Source organism: Emydura macquarii, unplaced genomic scaffold (genome assembly GCF_026122565.2).
Source record: "Emydura macquarii macquarii isolate MOO-44397 ecotype Brisbane River unplaced genomic scaffold, CSIRO-AGI_Emac_v2 contig_2199, whole genome shotgun sequence".
Lineage (NCBI taxonomy): Eukaryota > Metazoa > Chordata > Testudines > Chelidae > Emydura > Emydura macquarii.
The window spans coordinates 3083452-3093628 of record NW_027132336.1 but is presented as its reverse complement, the minus strand read 5'-3'; positions in this window follow the sequence as shown (position 1 = coordinate 3093628).

The window sequence follows — 10177 nt, the reverse complement described above, 5'->3', positions numbered from 1 at the left end:
CAGGGGTGAGACAGCCCCTCATCGGTTTGGATCACACCATGGAATGTCACAGCCTGTTGGTCTGGGTTGGAGGAAATAATGAGGTAGATTTTTTTTTCTTTAATTATTCTCCTTTCTAAAGGCACTTGTTTCCCAAAATATCTCTTGCAGTTTGATTGAGATTTAAATGCAGGTCTCCAGAGGTGAAGAACTGGTGCACTAACCCACATTTAGTTTGATCTGGACTATATTAAAATATTGGTTAAACAAGAAAAATGTAATTCAAGGATATTAAGAGATACTAGAAGTTTGGGATATGAATATACTTCCTCTCACACATGAGGGCTCAGGATCTATAGTGACTATGTTATTGTTACTGTTACAATGCTGTTACTGTAGTATGGGCAAATGACAGAACAGGAAACTTGCCACTGTCTTGCTGAAATTAAGAGGAAGTGCTAGACTTTTCTGTGCTCCTGCTCCACTATCTACCTGTGATCAGCACTCTAAGAGTTCTTGGCTGTAGAAGGCATAAGACTGGAGGAAGGAGGGAGTTAAAAGAAATTTGAATTAATAAAGGAAGATTCTCATTAGGATTCTACTGACTCTCAAATCTTCTGATTTTTGTTTGGCTTTTCTGTTTGTATCATGGCATAAAACCCTGCAGTTTGAATTTCAATTGATTCCTTTTAGACAGGTGAGGCAGCATTTTAACTGCTAGAAGACTGAGGGCCAGACTTTAATTTCAGCTGTGCTGGTGTAAATCTGGACTAACTCCACTGAAATCAGTGGAGTTAATCTGTATTTACACCAACAAAAATGAGATCAGATTCTGGCCCTACTCTTTACAGTGTGTATGTTTTAAGCTACGTCCTGTTCCTTTGTTTTTTAATAATTTTGCTATCTTTTCCCAGGGAATTTAGTGCCCTGTGCAAAGTACTGGACTGACAACCCGGGAGACCAAAGCCTTTTATGTACAGAATGCATATAGCATTGGAAGCAGCAGCTAAGCTTCCCCACACTGCACTGCCAATGTGCTTCAAACCTGACCTGAAAGGATCATTTGTAAGGATAAAAGGGTAGTTTGGTGTCCAAACACATTCAAGCCGCAGCCATAAAGAGCCTGAATTCTCTTTAGACTCTTCCATCTATTGGTCTCTTAACCTAGGGGTTCTCTTTTCCTGACTGGTCAGTTTACTTGTTCTTTGATACAATTCCACAATGTTTACTGTTAGTCAGTTTCCATTTCCTGGTGATGGTGTTTCTGGCCACTATGATACTGTAGCTGTTGTTTATTTTGATTCTAGTTTCTTTGGAGACCCAGATTATGATGCTATCTAGCAGTTTTATGTTCTGCTAATAAGATGATGCTTCATGTTGTAGTGGATTAGTCATGGTGACTCTCCCACATTTATTTCTGAATAATTTTCTGTATTAACTTCCTCCCGTGCCATCCCCAAAGATTATTTTTCCCCCTCAAGTGTTCTCAGAGGATCCAGTTATTCACTGGATTTGGTTTGTGAGGGGGACTCTGGAACTTCTGTAGCAGTTAACAATGCTTATGAGGGTCTGAGACAGCTTTTGCATTGCTGGTATGATTCGTTTGTAAGCCAGGAATATCACTCAGGGCTAGATTCATTCAGGTCTTACACCACCATAACTTTTCTGTCTTGATAATTATTGTGGCCCCATCACAACACCACTGGCCTGTTTGATGTTGGGCAAATCAGAGCCTCCCCTGTGCTTCAGTTTCCCCCTCTGTAAAAGGGGAACTATGATAGTGATCATCTTTGAGATTAAAAGATGAAAAGTGCTATATGAGAGCTAGGTATTAGTACTAGTATCATAAGACAGGTCTACACTTAAAAAGCTGCAGTAGGACCACTGCAGTGCTTTCGTGAGGACGCTGCTATGCTGACGGGAGAGCGTAGCTAATCCACCTCCATGAAAGGTGGTAACTGTGTTGATGGGAGAAGCCGTCCCATTGACAGCGCTATCTATACTGTGGGTTAGGTCAGTAGAACTGTATGGCTCGGGGGTGGATTTTTCACACCTCTGAGCGACATAGTTCTACTGCTGTAAATTTGTAATGTAGACGTGGTCTTCGTATCATAGAGTGACTGGCCACTTTAAAAGGGAGCGGGGCCAGCTTACTTAATTAGGCTTAAAATAGGCACCTGGGCCTAGAGGGGAGGGAGACACTGTGGTCAGAGTCAGAGCTGCAAGAAACAGGAGCAGCAGGAAGTTCCCTGGCATAGGCTGCCAGACACCCCTGGGAGGGGAGGCAATTGGAACCTGCTGGGGGGAAAAGGGCCTCCAAAGAGAGATCCCTGGATGGTGCTGCTCAGTGAACAGTGCACCAAAAATTCATGCAGGAAGCCCAGAAACAGGAAGGACTGAGGTAAAGGGGGAAAATCCCTAGTTGGGGTGTAACAGGAGCTGAAGAAATCATTTTGTTAAATTTTCCTGGGTTGGGGAAAATAAAACAGCCAGGAAAGAGACTCTGGGTATGGCAGGGTTCCCTGTGAGCTAGAGGGAAGGTCAGCCTATTACTTGTGGGAGAGAATGTGGGCAGGTGATCAGCCCTTGAAATCAAAGGGAAATTGGAGCCTTTGAGCACGTTGACTGACACCTCACACAGTTTGGGTGATCAGGAAAGATGGAGGGGGTGACACTTCTGTTGGTAATGGGGCAGCAGCAGCAGACAGCCGCATTGCAGCAACAGACCAGGCTATGTTCCTGCAGTTGATAGACAGCCTGCAGAAACAGCAAAAGGCACAATTTTCTGCTCAACAATGATATCAGGAGGCCCACTTGCAGCAACAAGAGTGGTTGCAGAAGCAGCTGGGCCCAGGGCCTCTAGCGAATTCTGCTGATGCTAAAGTGGGTAGCATGGGTCAGCTGGTCCATGGATAGGCAGGTAATTCGTCTGGTATTAAACTGTGCAATTCTGTTTTTCTCAGGTTTGTCCCCAGTCTGGTACTCCGACAAAATTAGATGTGGTTCTGTCCAGCTTTGGGTGGGGAATGCCATTTTGAAGAGCACACTGCTCTGCCCTGTGACATTACCCACAGTACAATCTGGATTGTTGAACAACTGTGTCCCCTCTGTTCTCCAATCTGGGATGCCCTTTACACTGATTTGCTATGAGAGCTACCACTCCTGGTCTGCACAAACATAGCCTGCAGCATGTAAGTTACTCCCCATTGTACTGTATGCGTGCTATGTCCAGCCACTCATGAATTACACTGCAGAGCAACTCCAGCAAGTTCCCAGTCCCAGGCTTTCCCTCAGAAATGTACATTTTGTACTGCCAGCCCTCTCCTGGGCTCATATAAACACTATACAAGCTCATATAAAATCCATCATTTATTAATAGAAAATGACATGCACAAATCCTGTTATCTTAAGTGGAGTTTCCCGAACACTTTAATCAAAGCACACTGATTTTGATAAAACAGTAAAACAAAATGTATCAACTACAGAAAGCCTATTGAGCATTAGGTGACAAGCAGGTGGGCTCCAGTACTGTGATGAAGGCTGCTCTTGTTGATAGACTGGGACTGACTCCAGAGGTTACTGCTGCTGTTTCAAGTCAAACCATTCCCATAGGGGGCATGACTATGGCAGTGGCTCAGATTATGGGACCTTGCTGCCTGGCGGCTATGCACAGAAACTACTATTCCATATAGAAAATCACAGACCAAGTGGTCCAAGGGAAGCCCAGAGCTGGGTAAGGCGATTCCAACCTGCCTCAGTGGGGGAGGTAGTGGAATGGGCCTTCTCTGAGGCTGAAGTAGCTGAGCATGAGCAGTGTGGCAGACTAGTGGTGGCTCCCAGGGGAGACCAGACTGGAGGATACCCTGATCTGGGAAGTTGCAAAGAGGCTCTCAGTGAAGGAAGATCCTGAGTAGCTGAAAACAGGGTTGCGCAGGAGCTGCCAGGATGCCATTCAGTCCCAAATGTAGTGGAAGCACTTCTGGGGCAGCCAGGGAAGGAGGTAAGTCCAGTGTTGCACTTTAGATGGAGCAAGCCCGGAGATATTAAGTGAGGATGCCCAATAAATTGAGTGTGATGACCTGGGCTGCTATTACAGCCAGACTTGCGGCCTGAGGTCCACTCTGAATGGCACTGGAGCAGAGACATATTTGGGACCCGTCAGACTGGGAGGAGTGCCAGGAGAAGGTGTTGGAGTTAGTTTGTGGGTGCACCTTTGTCTGGGAAAATGGGGTGCTGGCAAAGAAGATGGACCGGCACCTCCCCATACCTGTTTCATGTGTCCTCAGTGAGACAAGTGTCTACCCCATGACAGAGGCTGAACTGAGGCCCAAGACCCAGTACCCAGGCTGACTTAAGAGTTAGGTGTAGACCTGGCCTGAGGCACAGATATTATTTACTCAGTGTCACACAGGGAATCTATAGCAGAGCTGGAAATTGCCTCCCAATCTCCTGAGTCCCAGTTCAGTGCTTTAACCACAAGATCATCTTTTCTGTCCAGCAGAGGACCAAGTTGCAGTGGAGCCAGGTAGCTGCCACATCCCTTGGTGGGGAATGTAGGAGACCACCAGTGCAAGCTCTGACTAGAAAGATGGCCTGGCTAGGGTGCCCAGAGAGAGTGATTTGGGTGCCTTCTCTCCAGAGTGCTCAACTACAGAGATCCCAGTGGGGAATTCATGCAGCCCCCTGCTGCTACTCCCAGGGTAAATGCCTCCAGGTCACAAAGGGATTTGTTTGCTAACATAAGACAATTTTAGTGACTCTCATCCCAACTCCTTGTTTGTTAGAAAATCTTGAAGGTTTAAACCTGCCAAATCAATAATACTGTGGATCTCTTTTAACCTGTATGGCGATAAAATGGATCCTATTTAGGAAACTGAGAGCAGCATCTTCCCTTTCAAGACTGAAAGTGCCTAGATTAGCTGACAAAGAACTAATGGAAACATTGACGCTATTAGAGAGATCATAGGCAACAAAGCTGCCACAAGGAGACTCTGCATGCGACAATACCTTAATTCTGTGTCTACAAAAACGTGTTCTGCCAGTCCCTCTGTTCCATTAAACCTTTATACGCAGTTTATTAACTCCCTGTTCCTCTGCCAGTCAGTCTTGCTACCAGCAAATTGGAAAATGTGTGTATAGTGCACCCTGTATTATTTATTTTCACATACCCATCCAGAAAAGAGACATGCATACCTTACTGAAGCCATCTCCACACTGGGTTTTAATCTGAGTACAATTTTCAAAACCACCTCAGTATCTCAGGAGCCGAATTCCAACTGACTTCCAATGAGACTTGGGCTTCTGTGTCACTTAGGCACTTTTGAAAATTTTACCCCCTCTCCCTGTGAAAATTACACCAGTCCAGCTTGTCTGCACTAGGGCTGGATACTGATTTAAAGAGTGACTTGCATTGATGTGGCCCGCCTGGTTTGAAATGGAGGTGCAAGTCCTTAGTTCTTACATCTGTGCAGCCTGTAGGTCTCATTCTTAGGTTAGGGGTCTATTACAGGAGGGGGTTGGTGAAGTTCTGTGGCCTGCGTTGTGCAGGAGGTCAAACTAGATGATCATAATGGTCCCTTCTGACCTTATAGTCTGAAGTGTCTGTCCTGGTGCAGCTACAGCAAAGTAGCTACTCAGGTGCAAAATCCCCATTGTGGTCAAGGCCCCAACTCCCATTGACTTTATAAATGTCAGTATTTGCAGTGCTTAACACTGGAGGATTTGGACCAGGTATTACACAAATGTAAAAGCTTTCATATTTAAATCCCCAGAAACAAATACAGTTTTTTCTTTTAGCAATTTATGCTGTATTATGTTTTGTATATTTACTTATAATGATTAAAGCTGGTGTGATAATTATTAAATATAATTTTAATTCAATAATGTAACAGTTAAATACTAAGTCCATTTATTGTATGTTGAATGGTGCAAGTAGAAAAACTGAATGAAGTAAAAGGCCCACTGCTATAGGGGTTAAATATTGTATTTGTAGTATTTTTCCCCATTTTTTATACCGGTGCATATTATTTATTTTGCATTCACATTGATTTAATTTAATTTTGTCTTATTTTAAAATAAATGCTTTCAAAGTAATTTTAACCCTCATGCAAAGAATATTTCCTGCATACAGTTTTATAATTGACGGCATTCTGTGACATGGAAAAATATTTTAGATCCCTTCATATACTACTGTGAAAGTGAGACTGACGGTCCAATCCTGCTTGCAGTAAAATCAATGGAGTCAATGGCTAAACTATCATGACTTCAGTGAGAGCAAGACCTGACACTAGCACATTGGTCAACAACATTATTACTTATAAGAATGACACTTTTTGGCTTGAAAAGCTAAATTAGCTATTCATAGAATATATGAATAATCAAGATGCAACTGTTGGGAGAAATCATTTACATATCTGACATTTTTAACTGAACAAATATGCTACAGAGTAGGTCTTCAAATATTCTACATATAGTTATGTTAGAAGCACAATTTTTGCAAAATATACTCTTTGATGTTACAAAGTGTGCTATCTGCATGGGTATTTAATTAACATTAGAGAGGACAGGGGACAGAGTCCATAAAGTTTACTTCTTAACCTGGGTCAAAGACCCATAATGAGGGGTACACACAATTCTAAACAGGAAACCTGCAAACCTGTGGTATTCCTTCCTTTAGTGTGAATAACTTTGTAACCTCAGTTTCATTATCCTGTATTTCTGATCAACAATAAAAGTGGACACCAGATTTGTGGGGATGGTAAATAAATGTAAAGATTAAAATGAGCCATGTCCTTCAAAAGGAGGTACAGCTGAGAGGTATATCAGTGAGCAGGACTATATTTTGTCACAGTGCAATATAAATAATCATAAAGGGCCAAATCATGTAGTGCTCAGGGCACATCCCAGTCCCACTGAAGTCACTGAGGTCCAGATCCACAAAGGTATTTAGCCTCCTAACTCCTACTGAACTCAACAGAAGTTAGCTGCTTAATTACCTTTAAGGATACAGGCCCATAAATCTTTCCATTGACTTCAGATGGTGCAATATCAGGCAGCTCCATTTGGATGTAGGCATAATTTTCAGACTTTATTGGGAGCAGAGAGTCCTGGAGTTGTTTACTGACTTCAGTGAGTTTTGCCTGAGCAAGAATTGAGGAACAAATCCTACTTTCTTCTGTGGTTGCATATGACTCCCAACTTGGGTCAGGGGGAGATCAGGGGAGGAGGCCCCTGTACCAAGCCTAACCACTCAGGCTTGGCTCAGCAGAAGGGATTTAGTTCTGTGTGTGGACTGCAGGATTTAGCCCAATAATACATTGCATTCTTCATGCCTTTCATCTGAGGATCTCAAAGTACTTTACAAGCAATAACAAATTAAACTTTGCAACACCTCTGTGGGGTAGAGTAGGGAGAAGTAAAATGCACCTTATGCTGAAAGTAGGTGGTTGCTCCATCACATTTGGAAAAATAAATTGTAATCATCTGATTTTCCCTGGCTAAGCCTCAGAGTTACAGAAGGAACAAAGGTCTATGGGTAAACAAAATGAGAACTGAGAAACCTGCAGCATCTAGTTAGAGATGGGTGAGATCTGAACTTTGAAACTCAGACCCACCTTAATTTTACACTATCCCTTATACTCTATATATTATGCTGTATTACCTTACCAGAGCCTCAGTAGCGCAAACATCCTATGACACTATTTTACTGTTGGCTTCCTGCTTGTCATGGAAATTGTATGCCTTGTGGGCACTGGTTAATAATAAGGCTTTTGTTAATTATTGTAATGTTCTGACATTCTGTGGTGTGCAGTGACCTAGCACACTAGGGCAGGCTGGCAGGAAGCAGCAGGTTGGCATTCCTCCTACTGTATTCTCATTTGACTTTACAATGCAATACAAATAATAGTTGTAGTGTCAAAGTGGTTCCTTATAAATCCACTAGCCTCTCCTGTTTTTACCTGTTTTGTTCTGTATTGTTCTTGCTCATACCTTTAGCCCACAAAGGGCATGGATTCTGTTCCTTGTTTGACTAACATTAGCTATCCTAAAATGTCATGTACATTTATGGTTCTAAAAAGATAATAATAAAATTGTCTCTCTGTGTTGTCATGAATAATGGTTACCTCATATTTCCCTAACCCAATTCCAGCTTAACAATTTTTGCCACAGGGACTGTTACAGATGGGCTTGGGATATAGCATTAACTGGGGCAAATTTGCCCAGAAAATATTGCTCTTGAAACATTCTCTCAGGTCTCAAGTCAGGGACTTCCATCAGCCCTGTTTCATTATGCCAGTCACAGTTACCGAGTATGTGCTTTTCTGAATTGCATTAAACAGTACCATACAATTTGCACGATGAGACAACGCTGCCTTGTTCATTTTTTGTCGTGTTTTTTGCTTGTTAGCTGAATTCTTGGCACGGTTGTTGGACAGATGTCCACAGTTGTTACAAATGCAATACTGTCTTTGGGCTTCTGATTGTTAGATTTGGCTTTTTATTAACTGCATTCTCCTTTCATTTATTGACCAGAAGAGGGTCCAGGCCCTTCTTGGTGACTTGCTGTATTCTTTTCCATCAAGATCAAGTCTCAGGAAGTTTCGTGAAGAAACAAGGACTTTCTCACCCTTAGAGCTGGCACGTCCAGGTCAGAATTCAGAGTATAGGACAGTTCAGCGCAGTTTCTGTGCCCACTGCACAGGTATTTCTGAGAAGCTTTTGACCTGACTTCTGCTGAGACTCTAGATTTAAGACAGTACACGTCCTGTATTGATCCAAACCTTTCAAATTGTGCATTCAAAGCACAGGAGTCACCACAGGATCTAATCTTGCAGAAGTTTCTTAATGCTTCATTTGAACCCGATTCAGCTCCCATTGAAGTCAGTGGCAAAAATCTCATTGGATTCAGTAGGTGCTGGATCGGGCCCTGTGTGAGCAATGGACTTAACATGGCAACTCAGGTGTTCGAAACCAATTAAATCATCAGGCAAAGCTTATCAGATGGGTGCAGAAACATCAATCAAGTATCACTTTTGTGATAATGAGGAAACAGTTTATAATGTATATTAACAGCTTCAGTTGTCCCTCTAGCCCTATTACTCACCAGATTTCCCCCATCTGAATCCTCCTTTCCAGTCCAAACATAATTACTGTATCTTCTTCTTCCTTCTCTTCTTCTAGCTTCATTTTCTCCATCTCAGGCTTTTGCTGCACCTTTAGCTGTACCTGAGTCACTTATTTTGTTTTATTCTTTCCATCTTGGCTCCTCTTTCTCATTCTTTTCTTCCTCATCCACACATGGAATTATTTTTCTGAACAAATGCATAAGGCTTCTGCCCTCTCCTCCTTCAGCTCCTTTCAAGAACTTCCTCCATGGTGGCTGTTATCAGAAATTAACAAACGAAGACATAGTCTTATGTAGTTATGTTATGTAGATTTTTTTAAAATAAAAATAATATAGTAGTGTATTAAACTATATATTCTGATTGTATCCATCTCCCACATCCCTTGTAGGTTGTTTGGATTTTTAGGTCCCAGTCCTGCAACCAATTACTCATATATACTTAATTTTATACAAGTCAAAGTCCCATTGTCTTTAGTGGAACTACTTGCATGTGTAAAGCCAGGAATATGCCCAACTTCAGGATTGAGACCATAGACTACAAGCTCTTGGGTGCAGGCACCAGATCTTCCTATGTCCATTAGGACCTAAGTATTATTGAATATAAATATTAAGTCATTTGTTCTGCTCTTGGTTCTTATGTTAATTAATTCTTTTCCAGTAATTTTTTCCTTATATTATGTTATTTTAATGAAGATGAATTACCAAGAAGAGGGGAGAGGGACAGATGAAAATGCATCAGCAAACACAATCCTAGAGTTACGCATTAATTCTTATCAATGATATAGCATGTTATGCATTCACAGGCATTCATTTGTCAATGCAACATTTCTGTGAGATAAGGATCTCTTTACAAACGGGGAAAGTGAGACACAAAGGGTGAAATCCATTATTGGTTTGAAGAGCCACTGCAGTGGGCAGCACGACACCCTGACCCCCACAGTCAGATGATGGTGTGGCCATGCAGGAATGCCTGTGCTTTTTGGCATACTGTGGTCTCTGTGACAGGTCTTCATAGGTCAGTGTTAAAGATCACTGTGGAATGAAGTCGGGTTGGAGCAACAGGGGCAGAGAGAG